Here is a 19720-nt window from a genome sequence, read left to right on the forward strand (position 1 = left end):
GTTCTGTTTTTTCATCTTTTTAAAAATTCTGGGAAAAGAAGCTCTTGCAGCTTAAGCAAATTAATGTTAGTTGTTTGTGATACTTATTCTCACAAAAGGATGCCTTTGGTTAATAATAAGCATAGAACTGATATGTTTGTTTTTCTGATTCTACTATAGCTAATTTTGGGAAGATATTCATATAGAAGTTCAAAAGATTTTTTAAATTAATTTTCAAAAATTTCCTTTATTCATTTTCCAAAATTTAAAATCTATTTCTACTTCATGTCAGAATGTCACAGCTTGAGTGAAAACTTTTGTTATTCATTCAGATGTGTTATGTGTGTGTTGTGAAGCTTCCAGGATTTGAGGCGTGGTTTATAATTTTTAATTCAGTTATTTGATAATGTGTGAACCAACTGGGATCTCAGTGATGTTTTAATTATTGCAATGGAATTCTTCATATTTTACCTGATTTTGTAAACATGAAGTATTATCATAGAGAGATGAGTTACTTAACCTACAGAAAGTCGTGAGCTTGGAGAGTCAGGTTAATAATGGGTTGTATCTGAAGATGCAGAAAGCTTTCATTCGTCAAGAAAAAAGCAATAAGCAATATCTACATATATGGAAGGGTCAGACAGGACATTTTTGTAGTATGAAAAACAGAGGAAATCCTAAAGCCCTGACATTTAAAAAAAAAAGCCCTTTCTTGTTCTTAAAAATTAGTGGTGTTATGTAACCATTTAAGAATTTAGCTGAAGCCTGATATTAAGTGACTCAGATTCCTAGCTTCTTAATGATGCTTCTTTACAGTGAAATCCAAGCAGTTGCCAGATTCTTGAGCCATGAGTTCATTCTCCCTCTCCCCAAAATTCGCATGCCATCAAAATTGAGACTCAGTGCCAGAGGAGGTGTGAGCGCCGCAATTCTTATACGCTAAGTGTGATACACTGCACGTCACGCTGTTCCTCAGTGGAATCATTGATATTTCAATTTTAGAGAAGTGAGCAACTTCAGGCTAAAGTTTCTTTACTGGGAAGTGGCATAAAATCTCCTGAACCTGGCTTCATTGGCCCCTTTTCTTACTCCCCACAGCATCTGCACCAGAATAGCCATTGTTCTTTCAGAACCGTTCTCCCCAGATCAACCGAGAAAGGGCCCTGCCCTTCTTCTGACACGGGAGTGTATTAACCATATCAGCTAAACACGCTGTCCTCACGTCACCAGTGTTTTCCGGTCTCACCCCTGACTTCGAGGAAGACACTTACATAAGCTGCTTCTTACACACATCACCCCAAGGAGCCTTCAGGAACTGTGAAATAGAACACTTCAAGACTTTTTCCTAAGGTACCTGGTGGGTCTCACCACCCTAAGGAGGAGGATTCAGGTTGGAAATATTAAGGATGTAGTTCATTGTCACCCCATTCCCCATCCCTGCCACACACACACACACACACACACACAGACACAGAGCCAGTCACTGGCACTGAGATGAGTGAAGCAGTGTCCTGTGGGGATGTGTCGTACCTGACTTCTCAGGTGTTCACTCAAATCGACACCCCATTCCCCCTCCCCTGAGTTAAAGGTGATTCAATCTTATTGTTTTGTTCCATTCGTTTCAAAATGCCTTATAGATCTGAACCATCATTAACTGGAATATATAGAATTCTTGGCCGTTGTGTCATGCGTCACCTTTCCCTTCCTCTCGCCTTGTCAGTTATTCACTTTGGAATTAAAGATGTCTTAATTCACTCTTTCTGCATTGACTAGAGATGATTTTTCACCTCCACGTTTCCGTAATTGGAATATATTTGGTTTATTCTCCACGTTTCCATAATTGGAATATATTTCTCATTCCCCGGTTTCCCATCGTTGGTAGAATACATTAGAATAAGCCTTGTTCATTCATATGTTAAGATATGCAGATATCTACTTTGATAGGAAGGTATCTAGCTTATATGCATCAGAGAGTAACAGAGAAGACCATGGCCTGCAAGGCAAGAGGCCACACAAGAGAAATTAGGGTTTATCTGGTTTGCTTGATAGGTTTTGTTATTGGTGTCTTGGTTACTACTTCGTGTTTCTTGACTCTGATCTTCAAGTGAGTTCTCTGAATTGATCCAAGAGAGGAAGTAGCTTTCTATCTCAGGAGGTTTGTTAATCCTGTTGATAAAACCGAAAGCATTAAGGAGCCGACTTCATTTACGAAGGCACATTAAGTGAGATGGCAAACATCTAGCCAAGTTCATATCTCAGCTGAACTTTTATTAGGTTTATACATTTGGAGGAGGCCACTAGGTATTTCTCAAGTTCTTTAAAAGAGTCTATGAGCAAAATCCTAGATGTTGAAGCTAACTTTACTTTAAAATATAATTGAATTCTTGTTTTACATTCCTGTGGGGCTATTTTGTCATGTTTTTGCTAGTATGTATCTAACACCTTTACCTTAATGGCTTAGCTCAAAAGGGACAGAAAACTTGAGACCTTCTACCTCTTATTACCCCATCTGATTGCTGATTTCAAGAATCATTAGCTCACCACAGGATGGATCAAAATATCCTCTTCCTCCTTAGCATAATCATCTTGATCATCATTTATTATTATTTTTGTATGTACTAATATTAACCTGGAAGCACTTAACGAGCAGGTGAAAAACTTTTACAAAGCTTTTCCCCCCCAAACCAGACATCCGCTGGTTGATTATAATCAAAATTCAAGACTGTATATTCCATTGCCCACGAGATACTGTGAGGTTGTCACCTCGGATTTTTTTTTTTTTTTTTTTTACTTTTTACTGGAGTCGAGTTGATTGACAATATTGTGTTAGTTTCAGGGGTACAGCAGAGTGAATCAGTTATACATATAATACATATATCCACTCTTTTTTTTTTTTTTAAGATTCTTTTCCCATATAGGCCACTACAGAGTACTGAGTAGAGTTGTCACCTCGGACTTGGCACAGCCGAAATATAACTTCTGGGTGTTCTCCCAACCACCAGCCCAAGAAGTAAACCCAACCAGCCAAGCAGGCAGCAAACGCTCATGGTTCTCCAGGCTTCCTCCCCTCACCGTCCTTAGTGTTACCATTTACTGAGAGATGAAAACCGCAGACCTGCGCATTATCTTTGGCCCTTTGGGTGGCCCGGACTCCGTGCTCCTCCGCAGGGCTTGTTTATCCCTCCCTCCCACTGGCGGCTCTTCCTCCGTCGTTAGCATCCGGGGCCAAGCTCTCAGCATCTTCTCGCTTGGACGCTTCCTGCTGACTCCTGACGTCCCCCTGACTTCTAATCTTGCCCTTCTCTGTGCCATTCTTCACAGAGCAACCCACCTTATCTTTAAAAAGCAGAACCAGACCATGTCATTTCTTTTAAAATTCTCCAGTGCTTAGAATAAAATCTGCACTCCCTGCAAAGCTGTGCATGAACTGGCCTCATCTTGGTCTCCTCTCTCAGCCACTTCCCCCAGCTCCTCAACCTTCCTTTTGTTCATAGAACGGACCAAGCCACGGAGTCTTTCCACAAGTTGTTCTTTTTTGCCCGAATTCAGTCTCCTGTGGCCTTCACCTGGCTGGCTCCTAGATACTCCGATCCCAGGTGCAGGAGGGTCTCCTGCCAGGCCAGTCTGGGGTAGCCACGCAGGCATTTCTGTTACAGCACGTTTTTAAAAGTATCTGCCAAGCATTTATTATTATGTTTGTGTTGTTCTTGCTGCTGTTTATGTTTTTACTACTTATTTATTAAGTGTCTCTCCGTTGAAACGTAAGCCTCATGAAGGCAGGGACTTCATCTGTGAGATTCAGCACTTAATCTGGAGTGTCTAGGATATGTTTACCATGAAAAAGCCATTTAATCCATATTTACTGAATGTGTGAGAGATGAATTACTAAAAAGTACAATAAGGCAGATATGGGCAAACATCAGAATGAGTAGATAATTGTTTCCCCTTGAGAAGATATTTTCCCCCCTATGGCTACATAAACTTAGATGAAACTGAATAGGGTCTAAAGACCGAAGGCAATATTTACATTAGCAATCCTAATGATAAATTAGGATTAACATTGCTAACTATCAGCATTTTGTTATAATAAGTCATGTAGTTCTTCAACATTTACATAAAATATGGAAATAAATATTATTCACCTAAGCAGCTAAAACTTTCTGGGATAAGCTGTTTAGGAATTTTGGCTGATATGAAGTTTTAGGCATTTGGACATTCTATCTAGAAGGAATATTAATATGGATTATATGAAAGATCAAACTATCTTTGAAGGCCTTCAATATAATTCAGTGCCAAAACCAGGTCAAGGTACTTTCTTGTGTTTTTACATGGTGGGACCTCGACTGTCTAACATTATGAAAGTTACGTGCTTTTCTAAGAGCATTTGTATAATATACATAAATCATGGAATTGAGGTTAAAATTAATTTTGGTTTATGCAACATAATAGATCATTAGTAATGAACTCCAAGTTACTTTTCCCTTTTAGTATTTTTTTTCAGAATACTTGTTTAAAAATAATAATGCTACAATTTACATTGTAGAAAATTTGGAAAATATTCAAATTAATTTTTTTATTATATGAAAGTAAGATCTGGATTCAAGTTTTAACAGTGCCATAACTAGTTCATTTTTCTTGACATCAATTCCCACAACTGAGAAATGAGGAGATTATGCTAAATAAATCCCTAAAAATCCTTCCAGGTCTATAATTGTACTATACAAAAACTTGCATTTGCATAATGCTTTATATTACTAGAGTTCTTTCACGTTGGTCGTCTTGTTCTTAGAGCTGCCTTGTGAGGCAGGCAGGATAGACCTTGTTATGTCTACTACACACTGGTGAGAAAATTAAGCTACAAGGAATTAAAATGATTTCTTGGGTCACACAAACTGCTTGGATTTAGCCATGTATTGTTTCTACAATTTCGTATTATAATTTATGACCTCCTAATGCTAATCGCTGGTTAGGAACTTGGTCAAAATAAGTATTCATTTTGTTAGTATATTTAATAAATTACCACTCTGTAATAAGTTGAATATTTTTATAATCTGACCCCTTGTACCTGGGAAATTTGGTCAGGTACCCACATAACTTAGAGGAGGCCAGAACTAATTACTAAAGTGTTGTAGCAATCAGTGACACATAGGTGATCGCCCTGATGGAACTTTACGTAGATGGGATTTTATCTTTTGAGAAAGTTAAGCAGTTGATTGCAGAGGCCCCTCTACGCATCACCGGGTTAGGTTTTGAAAGCTGTTAAGTTTGTTTGCTGTGGTCCCAAAGGCACAACCCACTCCATCCTGACTCTCTCCCCGTTTCTATTCTCCCCCCCACCACCCCCACCACCACCTGGACATAATGATTTACCTTTCTTTAGAAATTTATTTTATTGAAGTACAGTTGATTTACAACGTTGTACCCATCTCTGCTGTACAGCACAGTGACTCAGTCATACACAGATATACATTCTTATTCTTTTCCATTATGCTTTGTCACAGGATATTGAGGATAGTTCCCTGTGCTATAAGTAGGACCTTGTTGTTTATCCTATATATATATATATAATAGCTTGCATCTGCTAATCCCAAACTCCCATTCCTTCCCTCCCCCAGCCAGCCTCTCCCTTGGCAACCACAAGTCTGCTCTCTGTGTGTCTGTTTCTGTTTCGTAGATAAGTTCATTTGTGCCATATTTTAGATTCCACATATAAGTGATATCATACGGTATTTGTCTTTCTCCGTCTACTTACTTCACTTAGTATGACGGTCTCTAGGTCCATCCATGTTGCTGCAAATGGCATTATTCCGTTCTTTTTGATGGCTGAGTTATGTTCCGTTGTATATACGTACCACATCTTCTTTATCCGTTCACCGGCCAGAATGATTTAGAAAACGTTACTGGATCCTGTTAGTTTCCTGTTTGAAAGCCCAGTGGCTTCCCATTGCCCTTAACAAGCCTCCTTGGTAGTAGGATTGGTTCCTACTACTCTGAGCTTGTTTTTACCCCTCTGCCCTCCAGTAACCTTGAACTTGGTTCCGTTTCCTGAGCACCCCCAGGTTCTTCCTCCCTCGGGGCCTTTGCCCTCCGTATTCCTTCCATCTGTTGGGCTCTCCCCCAGATCCCGTTTGGTTGGATCCTTTGTGTTTATTCACCTCTCATCTCAGATACCACTTTCTCAGAGCAGCCGTCCCAGTGCCCCGTCTACAGTAGTCTCCCCAGTCCCAGCTATCACGGTGCATTGCATCACTCCCCCCCCCCTTTAGTATTCTCTATACAGTACTGATGATATCTACATTTATTTTATTTGTTTACCATTACTTATCCCTTCTTTCACCTTCCACCCTGACGCCTCCTGCCTCCAGAAGGAAGAATTCCAGGGAGCAGGGCTTCGCCAGTGCCCGTCGTTGCCGGATAACAAGCTCCTATAACTGCCTGGCTCACTGCAGTCAGTCCGTGAATACTTGTTTAATAATTGAGTAGATGAATGAATCTTACAATTCTGAGTAGAGTTCAGACACTCTCCATGTGCCAGGCTCCTCTGTTGGAATCTATACAGACAGGAACTCAAAAAAGTTTTGAGTCCAGGAGTTTTGTCCTGACTTGCAGGAAATCCAAACTAAATACATTGCTTAACTATGCTTACTGTTAGCCTAGGTTTAGTATAATCTCATCCTTCTTCTATTGCTTGTCATTTTGCTTTATTACGGCAATCTTACCTGTAATTGCTGGCAGAAAGGAGTGACTGTTGAATTGGGACAGGAGAGGCCATCCTAATTCATTTTCTCTCGGCCTCAGTATCCTCAGCTCTAAACTCGGGTTAATCGTTCAGTGATTTGTGTGTCTTTTCAGCACAGACTGTATGTCAGGCCCTTTGAGGCAATGGAAAGGGTGAAGGAAAGGCAGCCGTGCTCCCTGTTGGACTTACTCCGGGAAGGCTGGGATGGTTAGAGCAGCAGCTGCTGTAAGGGGCCGCTGAGCTCCGGGTGACACAGGAACCTCTGACGACAAGGTGTCACCCCCAGGAGGGGAGCTCAGGAATTAGGCAGCCCAGGGGCGCCCTGCTAGGAGGAAGTAATAGCAGAGGCAGAGGAGAGAGAGAGACAGGGTGTGGCATGAGAATGAGGAACTGAGAGGGGTGTGCAGGGATCACAAGGAGAAGAGGTGCGTGCAGTGGTCGGAGGTGTGAACCTGCCCCTGCGGCAAAGAGGGCCCCTGACAGGCTCCTGGCCGGGGATTGGCGTGATCAGGTGCGAGTTTTTCTGTCCTCTTCTAGAAGTTCACTGAGCTGCAACGTGGAGAAGAAATAAAAGGGAAACGAGATTGTTGCAGGAAGCAAGACAGGACGATGGTGGTGCAGTGGCATTAGATGAAGTAGGAGAATGTATGTAAATCCCCATCAGAGGGTCTCGCGCACAGTGGGCACGTGGCTAATTTTCTAAGTTCTTGTTTCTGCTGAAGGTGAATCGAGGCTTTGTAAATTCTAGGCTGCAGAAGTTAAACTGTTTATTGTAGAGGACATTTTCAGGTTGTTAACATGTGTGTGTGCACACACGCACATGCATGCACTGATGACACCACAGGTTATGTGAAACCCGTTACAAGATTCCCTAAGTGTATCTTGATTAATGTGATTCTGTTTCCCTGATTTAAACTTGGGATTAATAAATTAATATGCATACACATACGTGCTTAAAAGTCCAGAGAAAGCAGTTGAAGTTTAAGGAAAGTAAAAGCTTCTTACAATACTAGATGTTGGTCTTTGTTTAGGAGGAATGTGCTTCCTAAGACAGTTGCTCCATTGATTATGTAAATAAATCCTTGGAGATGACGAGAAGGTCACGAGAAGTGCTGGCACATTGACAGAAGTGAGGGTATTAAAAAGGAGTCGCCTTAGGAGGTCACACACGCTCAACTGTGTCCTGGTCATTTAGACTCTTCACCAGGTGATTTGGTGTCTGAGGTTTACCAGTCTAAACAAACAAGCAAGCAAGCAAAAAAGGAAAGACGGAGGAAAAGAAAAATCTATTAGCCTCTATGCAGTTTATGCGGGATATATTTTTGATGGCCCTGGGCAATGAGTAACGCACCACAAATGTTCAGTTAATTCTCCCCCAGTGCCCTCTAGACAGAGCTAAAGCAATGAAATTATCTGGTGTGCCCGAGTTGACACACAAAGCCCTTGAAAATAGATGTTAAATTAGATGTCTTATCACTGAAGTCCTTGGAAATAAATGCCAAAATGAATATGTTTATCACTGAAGTAAAAGGAAAAGCTGATATTCTAGACACATAAAATTAATGCCCACTGTTTTGTGTGAGTAACTGAAGAGGGATAACGTATAATTATTTTTTGATTTAAAGATTATTGTCTAGCTAAGTTGTAATACTCATCACTGGAAAAGCGGCAGTTGTGGTTGTGTTTGAGTGAAATCTAGAAATGGAACCATTAGCGGTAGAATCTGAGGTGTCATTTGAAATCTAGGTAGTCTCGTGTGTGTGTGTGTGTGTGTGTGTGTGTGTGTCTCTCACACAGATATAAGAGGAACGGGGTGGGATTTTTCAGTAAATAAAGTTGTATAGCCAGTGTACCCAGAAACCATGACTTAGAACAGACATGGCTTCACAGTTGAGTCACTGCCCATGGGACATCAAGTGAGATGGGCTACGAGGTCCTTGTTTGTCAGTGGCCTCTTGGTACAAGTTGTAATAAACATCTTTTATTTAAGTTGTGTGGAATTATTATTGAATATTTCTCTAAAAGGTAATATATATCTGCATTAACCATTTTAGGAAAATGTTTTAAATTCGTGACGAATGTATTGTGGGTGCTAAGAACCCGCGATCTTTCCATCCCGCTCAGGATGAGATCCAACATCGGTCCCACAGCTTTCCCACGTGATTTCACCGTGGAGTCTCTCTCTGCTCTAATTCCCTCTGGTCTTCTCAGGGCTGATGCTGACTTCCTAGCTGTTCCTAAAACACGCCAAGGCCACCGTGCCTTTGGCTTGTGCCCTTGATGGCCTTGTACGCGGGACACCTGTTTCCCCGTGCGTATCTGCAGGGTGCAGGCTTTCACTCCACTGAGGTCTTTGCTCAGAGGACACCTTAGCAGTGAGACCTCCTACCCTCTGTATCCCGTGTCCCGCTTTATTAATTTTCCAATTACTTATCTCCGTGTGACATGTTCTTCTGCTTGATGGTCTTCCCTCCCAACCCCCAACTTCCTACACCTGCACGCAAATGCTGGGAATTAAAGGATTCTCTGGAATCAGGGATTTTGAGTACATCGAAATTTCTTCCTAGGGAAATAAAAGTTTCTTGAATTCCTGTTTTTCAAAAGAGTATAGCTTACATTTCAATAGAAGTGTTTTTTTCCTGAGCAATCAGTCTAGTCAATAAATTTTTGAGTACTGTACTCAAAATCAATTGACAGAGTAGGTGGCTTCTAGACTTAATTTACCCTTGAACCTATTAAGCGGTACTTTTGGAGGACAAATAATTATTTTGGAAGCCTTATATTCCCATTGTGTAATATTTTGCATCTTGAAATTTGACTAAGTGCTCTCCGACTCATAGGGCAGTGAAAAAATCCAAATCTATTTTATACTGTCTTTGATTCCTAGGGTACTATGATACTTAGTTGATTTTGTTTTGAAGTTGCATAAAGAGCCCAATAATTTTTCATAAAATGTTTAGTAATTGGATTCCTTTGGCTTAGGGATATACTAGACTTCTCTCAATTTTACACAAAGACAAATATAAACATAACATATACTTTATAAATATATGAAATATAAGTATGTGTTAATAGATAAAGTATGTATGTATATATACTTGTATGTATGTCTGTGTGTATAAGATATAGATCTATAAGGTGTATGTGTGCGTGTATATATATATATACCTAGTAAAATGGTATATATGTCTAATAAAGTGGTATGATTAGAACTATCCCTTTAGGAAATAACTGAGAATATAAAAACCAGTTTTCTCATCACATTGTCACATCTTCAGTCTTTCTTGGCTATCCCTTTTTTTATTTTTAAAGATTTATTTATTATTTATTTTATTGATTTTTGGCTGCATTGGATCTTAGCTGCAGCACACGGGATCTTTGTTGAGGCGTGTGGGATCTTTCGTTGTGGTGCGCGGGCTTCTCTCTAGTTGTGGCGCGCAGGTTTTCTCTCCCTAGTTATGGGCACAGGCTCCAGGGCGCGTGGGCTCTGTAGATGTGGCACGCGGATTCCAGAGTGCGTGGGCTCTGTAGTTTGCAGCATGTGGGCTCTAGTGGAGGCACTCGAGCTCAGTAGTTGTGGCACGCGGGCTTAGTTGCCCCGCGGCATGTGGGATCTTAGTTCCCTGACCAGGGATCGAACCCGTGTCCCCTGCATTCTAAGGCGGATTCTTTGCCCCTGGACCACCAGGGAAGTCCCCTCAGTCACCCTTCTGTCACATCAGTCTCTTTTAATCTTTGCTGAATGCAGCACTTATCACTATTTGACAGTTTTCTTCGTTAATCTTTTATTATTTATCTTGCCCGCTAGTTGTAAGATCCATGAGAGCAGGGAGTTTATCTTACTTGCTGCTGTCTTAGAAAACTGGGAGCAGCGCCTGGCATACTGGCATAAAGTGGGTTTTTAATAAACGTGTTTGACTGACTAAAGGAGCTCTAATGTTGATTTTATCCAAATTGCACACAGCACTATGAGGTCAGGGTGTCATCAGAGCCCTACCTACTTCTCCTTAAGGAACTGAGAATTTCACTGTGGAAGATTTTTTGCAGACAGGTCACAAAAAAGTATCATCATATTTGTATTTGTATGAGTTAAGATAATGCTAGCCATTGTATCAAACCAAGCAAAATACAATGGTTCAAATACAATAGAAGTTTATTCTCTTTTGCATAAGATCTGAAACAAGTACTCTGGATCACTTAGTGGACAGTTTTCCTCTAAGCAGGGATCCAGGCCCCTCCACTTTATGGCTCAGTTGTCTAACCTTCGGCGCAAAGCTTCTATTGTCTTCCGACAGAGACTCTTGATGCAAGGGGAAGGTCTCGGCGGGTCTGTAGAAGATGCATATAAGGAGGGTGTGGGCACAGCATCCATCACTTCTGTTTGTTCATACCCTGAAGGCGTGAAGTCAGTTGTATGGGCACCTATGTGACTGTAAGGGAAGTTGGGAAATGCAATCCAGCTGTACTCCCTGTAAGAGGAGGACATTGGTGAATAGCTCGCCAGTCTCAGCCATTTTTTGGCATTTTATTGTAGAGAGACCTAAGTGCACTTGCATTTGGATGTCACGTGGCTTTTATAACTTCTTTTTAAAGAGTTAAGTGTTACTTGTGGGGTAATGTCTTTAATTCTGAGCGAGGCTTTCTTGCCAAACCAACTATTTATTTTTGTTCAAAAAAAAGGCAGCTTAGGCTCATCCATGGATCCCACAGGAATCTTTTCTCCTTGGCTTTAAACGCTCGTTTCCCTGACTCCACGCTCCCTTGAGCGTTTTTACATCCGGGATAACTGCCCACAGTCCCTCTGGAGCTCATCAGGGTTGTTGTCTAATTGGTCCTAGAAACTGCCTTCTCGTATCGCGAGCGGCTCCCCTCCATCTCCAGGGGTCTCCACTTCCAGAGCACCGATCCCACGTGGTCCTGGAAAAACACGAGAACTCAAGTTTTAGTAACTGTAGAATATGATCAGTATTGCTATATGGATAATCACCAGTTTTGCTAAAAAATGTATTTATTGGGTTGGTTTTTGTATTAGACAATGAAGCTATGGTGATATTAAAGTTTCTTAGGATATTTCCTGTTTAAATAAGGGAGAAGATGGGTGTCACAGTTGGGTTAGAATATGGCCCCAAATAACAAGTTTCTAGAGTCCAGATGCAGAGGGAAATGGGTGTAGATTTTGGAGCCGTGTACCTGGGAGCTTTGGACAGGCCGCTTGAGCTGCTTGAGCTTCTGTTTCTTCGTCCATTAAGTGCAGTATCTGGGCTCTTATAAGTATTAGAACAAACAGGCGACAAGTATTCACGTTGCTCATTAGGTAGCACATGTGCCCCAGATAATGGGGGAATTATTCCTAACATGAGGAGAATATGCACATAGGGTTAGGATTTCTGTAGGTGAAGTGCTACCAAGAAGGTGACTTTTCAGTTACCTGACTCAGTGCCAAACTTTGCCGTGTATTTTATTGAAAATATCTTGGACTAAGTGATCTAGACATTTTTTTTGAAATTCCTCAGAGAAAGGTGTGCTTTTTCAGATCACTGGTTATTGATAGCTGCAAATAAACTGTAAAGGAAAAGGGATTATATGGGTGTGTGTGTGTGTGTGTGTGTGTGTGTGTGTGGAGTGAGAATGGAGTGGCTGTCACTTGAAAACCATCATAAAACTGTGTTTTTTAACAGACAACAGGACATTTCCTTTGGTGATATATACATGTTAATTAACTACCTCGGTATTTCTGTGGAGAATTATATAGTTTGTTTTATTTTAGGTCCCAGATAAACATTTTCATTTTGAAAAACTACAGCTGTCTTTCAGAGGACAAACTTTTAGTGGTTCTGATATTTAGTATAGAACTATTCTCACTGTGCCAGGTGTCTTTCTTTAAGGTGATGAAATTAGTTGACTAGCTTATTTGTGTGTGTGCCTGCACCCACATACTTTTTCTCTGATTTCAGATGTTAGGGGTATTGTATAATATATCAGGCAAGATTTCATTCTGCAGGAGTTAACTACCAGAGAAGGAGTTGCTTTTGTCTCTTACATTATGAGGTTCTCTCTCAATTCATTTTACCTTTTTTTTTTTTAAACAAAAAAGTACTCTTCAGTAAGGAACATAAGGCAGTAATGACCTCAAACAATGTTAGCTTGGAATGTTGTAAGGGTCATATGGTGGAACATGGGATAAGGGAGTTAAAGAAGTTTTCTGTTTTACACAGATTTAATAATGATTCTTGGATATGTGATCTCAGAATTGCAAATACTGGTTATTACCATAACATTTTAAAGGTTAGCTTATAAATAGTAAATGATTTTGTAAAGAACCTACAAGACAAATGAAAAATCAACCTCACTAATGTTGCACAGTATATCACAAAGAGATGCAAAAAGTGGTGTATCTCAAACAATTTAGAAGGAATGAAAACTCTATTGGATGACTCAAAAAGTGGCAGTGTGATGTCAAAATCGTTGATATTGGAGATGCAGATGTAAAGTTTTAATAAATTTGTTTTATGAAAGAGTGAGAAATTGTTTTAAATGACTGTTTTTCTATATGATTTTGAAATCTGTACAAGAAACTACATTAATAAATTGATATAAGCAGACATTTCAGAGTTTCATCAGTATTCATGAGCGTTTTCAAGTCAACCAATAAGTCAATAAATACAGTAAAGTTCAATGCTTAAGTGTATTCAGTAGAGGGCCAGGCAGCCGGGAATCTCTCTCTGCCACCTTTTCACTGTGTAATCTTGGTGCAAATCGCTTAACTTTTCTGTGTCTTAGTTCCTCTTATCTAAAATAGTCATAATAATAACCTACTTCATGAGATTCTTGTAAGAACAGGACTGGTGCACAGGTGATCTTACTGTTGCCTTCTCATAGAAACTGGTGCACAGGTGATAATTACTGTTGCCTTGCACAGCCTTACATTTTGGAATAGATGGTACTTAGATCATACACTTTCTCCTCATACTAAAGGATTCCACTTTTCTGTTTTGAAGTGAAGTTCACACGAGTTTCCTATTCAGTGCTTGCTATGAATGTCCGATAGAAAAGGCTTCTTAAAAGTATTTGCTTGAAAACATCAATCATGTGACTGACAGCCTTTCAGTCAGTTTACTAGTTTTGCTTATTTATTTTCCTCAACAGGGGTCCGAGTTGTTCTGTTTGTGTTCCGTTTATCCTTATTTCATAAACGTAGGGATTAAATTTTAGATTGTAATTCATGCAACTGTAGCCAAGGAAGTTTATGATTCATTCATAGGTTACCAACCCTAAAAAACACGTGGGTAGCCTTTCTGCCCTGGGGAGAGGGCTGGGTCACCACCACATTTCAGGAGCTATTTCTAACATATAAAGGTTTATGTTTGGACAGAAAGGTGAAATTTTAATGTATACAAACTATATCTTAACATCCAATCCTCTCTGTTACGCCTCGCTCCAAAACATTATTTTAAGGTAGGAAAGTAGCAAGGAACTTTCGGAACAAAGCATGACCACACTTGCAGCACTCCCTCCCCTCCCCGCAAGAGGTGTTTGTTCAAACGGCCCTCTAGGATGGCAAGAATCACGCAGCTTGTGTCCTGGCCAAATACATGCACGACTATTGTGGAGGCTTTTACAGTCAAACGTAACGAGGCTATTCACACAAAAGCACAAATTCCCCAAGGCGCTACCACTTTGCGAGAATTCTCAGCTATGAAAATTTGAATGTTTATAAAAGACGGCAATTGGACCGTAAGCCTACCATGACAATGAGGTTATTTATTTTGCAAACTTTGGTATAGTAGTCTAAGCAGTGAGCTCTTCCATATAAATATATGATTTATTTAAAATGTAAGCGGTAGGGACTTGCCTGCCTGTCCAGTGGTTGAGGCTTCCCCTTCCAGGGCAGGGGGTGAGGGTTCCATCCCTGGTCGGGGAGCTAAGATGCCACATGCCTTGGGGCCGAAAAACCCAAACCTGAAACGGAAGCAGTATTGTAACAAATTCAGTAAAGACTTTAAGAATGGTCCACATCAAAAAATCTTTAAAAAATAAAATATAATATGTAGACTTTTGGGGGAAATATATATAAGTAAAGTACTGTAATGGTGGTGTTAGGTATGACAGTGTCAAAAATAAGTTAGTTTTTTTTTTCCCCATTGAATTTGGAAACTATCTTACCTAAGACGGAAAAAATGGCAGAGGGAATGGAAAGGCAGAGAGACAGCTGCAGGTGGATTCTACAAGTGATTTCATTTAGTCACTGGACAATGTTATATTCATTTTACAGAGGAAACTAAGGTGCGCAGAAGTTAATCAACTTGCTCAGGGTTGCTTGACTTAGCAGGAAGTTGAACAGAAGATAACTTGATATGTAAAATGAGACATGTCTTTTGAGCCTGCCAGGAAGCTGGGAGAATATTAAGTTTGTACAAATTGCTAATCTTTTGGCAGGTCTCTCCAGTAAATATAAAGCAAATTTTTGTTGAACTGTTCCTTTAAAGCATAGTCATACCAACATTTAAAAATGTCTACATGTATTTTGTTGAGAAATATTATTAAATCTATCAGTTTATTAAATTATTATCTCATGACCCTTTGGGGAAAGCTTTGTTTCTTGCCTTTATGTACATTTACAAACAAAAGAAATTGTATACTGTGCAGAAATCTTTCTCTTTGCTTTGTGGAATACTGATGGATGAAGTGTTATTTCAAGGATGAGTTCTGGGTCTTGAGCATGTCTTCATGGGATATGAGAGAAGTAAAAATGATTTCTGATGAATTATATCCAGGAGTCCAAATGCTTACTTTTTCTGGTGTTCCTAAAGAAATATTATGGGGTAGAGAAATAAAAGTTGACCCTAGTATAAAGTGATCTTTAAAGTGAGCTACCAAATAATATTCCTGCCTATGCAAGCTGTATGTAGAAATAGGTCAGAGCGTGTCGGAACTCGTTGTAGTAGGAAAGATCAGTTTTAGTAAAAGAAAAGCTGTGTGTGTGTGTGTGTGTGTACACAGAGAGAAAATATGACTTGTTTTAAAGTACAGCCTTAGTCCTGCTGTGGGTGAAGGAACAGTGTTTGGAGCTGGGTGATGACTGGCCCCCAAGGCCCCTTCTGAGAGCGGCTCAGTCCCTGCTGGCATCCAGGCTAGACTCCAGCTGCAGGAGTCCAGAGCTTGGGGGACCCTGTGTCCTCCTCGAGTCTGCACGTGGTAGTTTACGGCCGACACCCTTCTGTCTGGTTCTGGGTGCCAGGCTCTCCTCTGAGTGCTTTATACCCAATCATTCACTCAGTCCTCACAACACAGGTTTTCAGTAAATGATGAATGAATGGAAAATGTAGGAGACTGTATTTTCACTGACGCCTCAGGAAAAAATGGGAAATGTGTCCAGGGATATATCAGCTCCTGCCCTCAGAGCCTGAAAATATGAGCGTGGAAAGCGCTCAGAGAACTCCAGGGGTGATCTGGGGAAAACAGCACTCGTTTGGGTCAATTCTTAGTGTTGCATCCTAGCATGAAGCCGGTGTTCAGTCACTAAGCGTGATACTTAATTTACCTTAGGACTGTTGTTACTCAAGGTGAACTGCCAGGGACGATTGGATAGATTGTAACCATTACCCCAAACCTTGTGTGTTCTGTTGTAGCTATTTCTTGAAATAAAAGTGATTCTGGGGTTAGTTGGGAAATTTTTAGTGAGATAAATTTCAACTGAGGGTGGCAGTGTTTTTTTGTTCTGTTTAGTTTTGAACTGTTGGATTTCTCAGCAGCCCTACGACGCTAGTGCATCATGGAACATACAGCTCTACTATGTTTCCATTACGTAACCAGTGATACCCCAGCCCTTTCTTGTAGAGCTGGAAAACATAAACTTGAGAAGTTTTTTGGGGGAGAGAAGGAAGGGGAAGAAAGGAAATGCCCTAGTCTCTACTATGTCAGCACCACTTTGAGGAATTTTACCAGTTCAGCAAAGTATTTATTTAGCGGTGTCAGAGGTTTCAAGGCATCCTTACTCACTGAATTTATGTTCAAAACAGAGTTCATTTATTAGCTGGTACTTTTATAAATGCCAATCATTAGATTAATTAATAAACCAAAGGCTATCAAGTGCCTGTTCATATATGAGCCTTAAGTCTTCTCTAGTACTTCTTACTTAAAGCTAACTGTTAGAGCACCTGTTTCTCCCAAAACAGAAAACAAAACAAGCTATCATTTAATTGATACCCAGATTTTACAAAACTGTGATTAATATTGTTTGTGCTTACTTTACGCATTTAAGAATCTGATTTAACTACGTATTACCATTGTTGTTTCTTATGTAATTAATAGTGTTTCTGGTGAAACTATGATTCAGTCATTTGCCTGACACTAGTTTAATACAATTGTGGTTCACAAGTGCCCTATTTGTAGGAATATAGATTGCTTGATCCAGGAAAAATGTGAGCGGTAATATATTCATACAATCAAATATGAAAATAAAAGCATTTAAATGACAAAAAGAAAAATATAAGAGATTTCCTTGAATTGTGTTTGTAATGAATTGCTGTTAAATATTGAATATATTGGCGTTAAGATCAAAATGTATAAAATATATTAATTTCCCCTTTAATTTATTTAATTATTATTTAATTTTATTCAGGTAACTACTGCGTATAGCCCCAGCTTCAAAAAATTTTCTTATTGTTGAGCAGAATTTCTGTTATCAGTGGTGGCTAGAGCCGCAAGATAATTCCCAGCTCCATTTAATCTGAAATCTGATTAAACAGCATAGTGATAGTAATTTAAAAGGGTCCTGGATCAAGCGTAGAAATGCTGGGACAAGTGAGTCTTTTGTCCTTGGCGTGTGGCCCCCCGCTTTGGTATGTTTTGCTCAGACAGTGAGTTGCTGGCTCCCAGCGTTCCGCGTTACCCTTTTGCCCTGAGGTTGAACGCGGTGCCTGTGCCTGTGTTTGCACCCTGACTCCCAGTTCCCGGCTGGTTCCTTTCCCTCTGAAAGAGCCGCTTCCCTTAGGCCTGGGCTCAGGTCTCCAGTCTGTAGAGTGTGAGGCTGGGCCGTACCCGTGCGTTTCAGGCTGTCTTCTCTCGCGGCAGACAAGCTCCACACCCCTCCCGTTCCATGACCGTGGCCGACGTGGCCTGTTGATAGCGTTTAATCATGGGATTCTCATCCCCATCTATGGGGAAAAATGCGGAGCTTTCTCAAGCATGGCGTCTGTTCTCATACAAAGAGCTATTTAGCTAATACTGAATTTTATATGCATTAACTTTAACATCATTTCATTGTCTGCAAAGAACACAAGTGGTGGTGGGGAGATAAAAAGCCATGTTTAAAAAACTATGTTTGAGGGAGTTCCCTGGCGGTCCAGTGGTTAGGACTCCACGCTTCCACTGCAGGGGACCGGGGTTCGATCCCTGGTCCGGGAGCTTAAGATCCTGCAAGCTGTGCAGCGTGGCCAAAAACAAACAAACAGACAAACAATGTTTGACTTATTTTTCTATTGTGCATGACACCTAGTACAATGACTTTTTGGGTAGTAGAATTTACATTTGGAATTGGGGGTGTCTTATTCACCTTGATATTTCCTGTCCCTGACAGAGTGTCTGACATAGCAGATACTTAATAAGTATTTATAAAGTAGAATTGAATTCTTACGAATGAAAGTGTTTCTTCTTTTCGCTTTACACACAGACTTTCTGGTTCTTAGCCTGACAAAGCCACATAATTCCGCTCTTTGTGGGTCTAAGTGAGCGTAGATGAATGAATAGATTGTGCAGTGTCTGTTCACACTACACAATCTGTTTAGAGCTTTAGAGCTCGAAGGCTCCTGTGCTTTCCCCACAGTGCGTTTAGTCAGGAAAGACGACCAGCTGATGGACAGTGTCCTGCGAGACTTGAGTAAATAACTGTCTGGTGAGTAAACATTCATCAGATGGATACATCTTCATTTGACATTTTCAAGTTAATTTTTAAAAATCACACTATGTGGCACATGTCGACGTGAGTCATCTCTAGAAAAGACAATCAATAGAAATCAGTTTATTGTTCTGTAGTTGCATGTATCGACTGATGCCTTTTAAAGTCGCTGAGCTTCCAAGTCTTGGTTCTTCAGTTGCCTTTTGTGGGGAGTGACTGCATTAAACGAAACGTAGCCAAGATGAGGAAGGGTGTTTATCCTGGCTTTGAGCACATTGTTTTAATATCTGACGTGTATCACTCAGCTACAAGTAAAATACAGCTTGGCAAACTTTTGTCTTCAAACTGTTCCTGAGGAAATCCTGCAAATACTTCGCTCTTCTACATTGTGAATCAGATATATAAATTCTCAAATTTGGGGGTTTTCGCCTATCTATTCCTTGCAGGGAAATTGTTATTTTCCCAGTTTTATCTATTTCAGAACATCTTCAGTTATCAGTTAAAAAAACATTCCTAGTGAGATAGACATCGTTCTTGCAATGATTTCACACATTTGAATAAACATCTCACTTCTCTGAGCTTGTCCAACATATGTCTTTTTATCTGTTTATTTAGCATCTGTTTATATGCCCCCTAATAAATTTATGTTTAAATCTTTTCTTTGTAGTGTCTCCCATCATGTTAAAAATATTATTTCTATGCAGACTATATTAAATGGTTTTTTTTTCTGAAGGGGTATAATTTTACTTTTTAAATTTTTTTAATTTAATTTTTTTAAATTTTTTATGCAATTTAAAGGTTGCTTTCCATTTACAGTTATTACAAAATACAGGCTATATTCCCCACATTGTACAATACATCCTTGAGCCTATCCCATACCCAGTAGTTTGTACCTCCCTCTCCTCTACCCCCCACTGGTAACCACTAGTTTACTAGTTGTTCTCTCTGTCTGTGTGTCTGCTTCTTTTTTGTTGTATTCACTAGTTTGTTATACTTTTTTAGATTCCACATGTAGGGGATGTCATACTGCATTTGTCCTTCTCTGTCTGACTTACTTCACTTAGCACAATGCCTTCCAAGTCCATCCGTGTGTTAAGTACTATTAA

At 40.1% G+C, this 19720-nt stretch overlaps 1 protein-coding gene across 14 annotated transcripts in view; it reads left to right on the forward strand.

The window, feature by feature from the left end:
- RAPGEF2 (Rap guanine nucleotide exchange factor 2) overlaps positions 1-19720 on the forward strand; it is a 246738-nt gene that overhangs the window by 170307 nt on the left and 56711 nt on the right. The window contains exon 1 of one of the 14 annotated variants that reach the window (XM_082461635.1): positions 7117-7229. The exons of 12 other annotated variants lie outside the window; for them this stretch is intronic. The gene's annotated coding sequence lies outside the window, so the exon portion shown is untranslated. Of the gene's footprint in view, positions 1-7116; positions 7230-7342; positions 7364-19720 lie in introns of those variants that run through there. One more of the 14 variants, XM_082461634.1, reaches the window with a different exon arrangement.

This window comes from Balaenoptera physalus, assembly GCF_965194825.1.
Source record: "Balaenoptera physalus genome assembly, chromosome: 5".
NCBI lineage: Eukaryota > Metazoa > Chordata > Mammalia > Artiodactyla > Balaenopteridae > Balaenoptera > Balaenoptera physalus.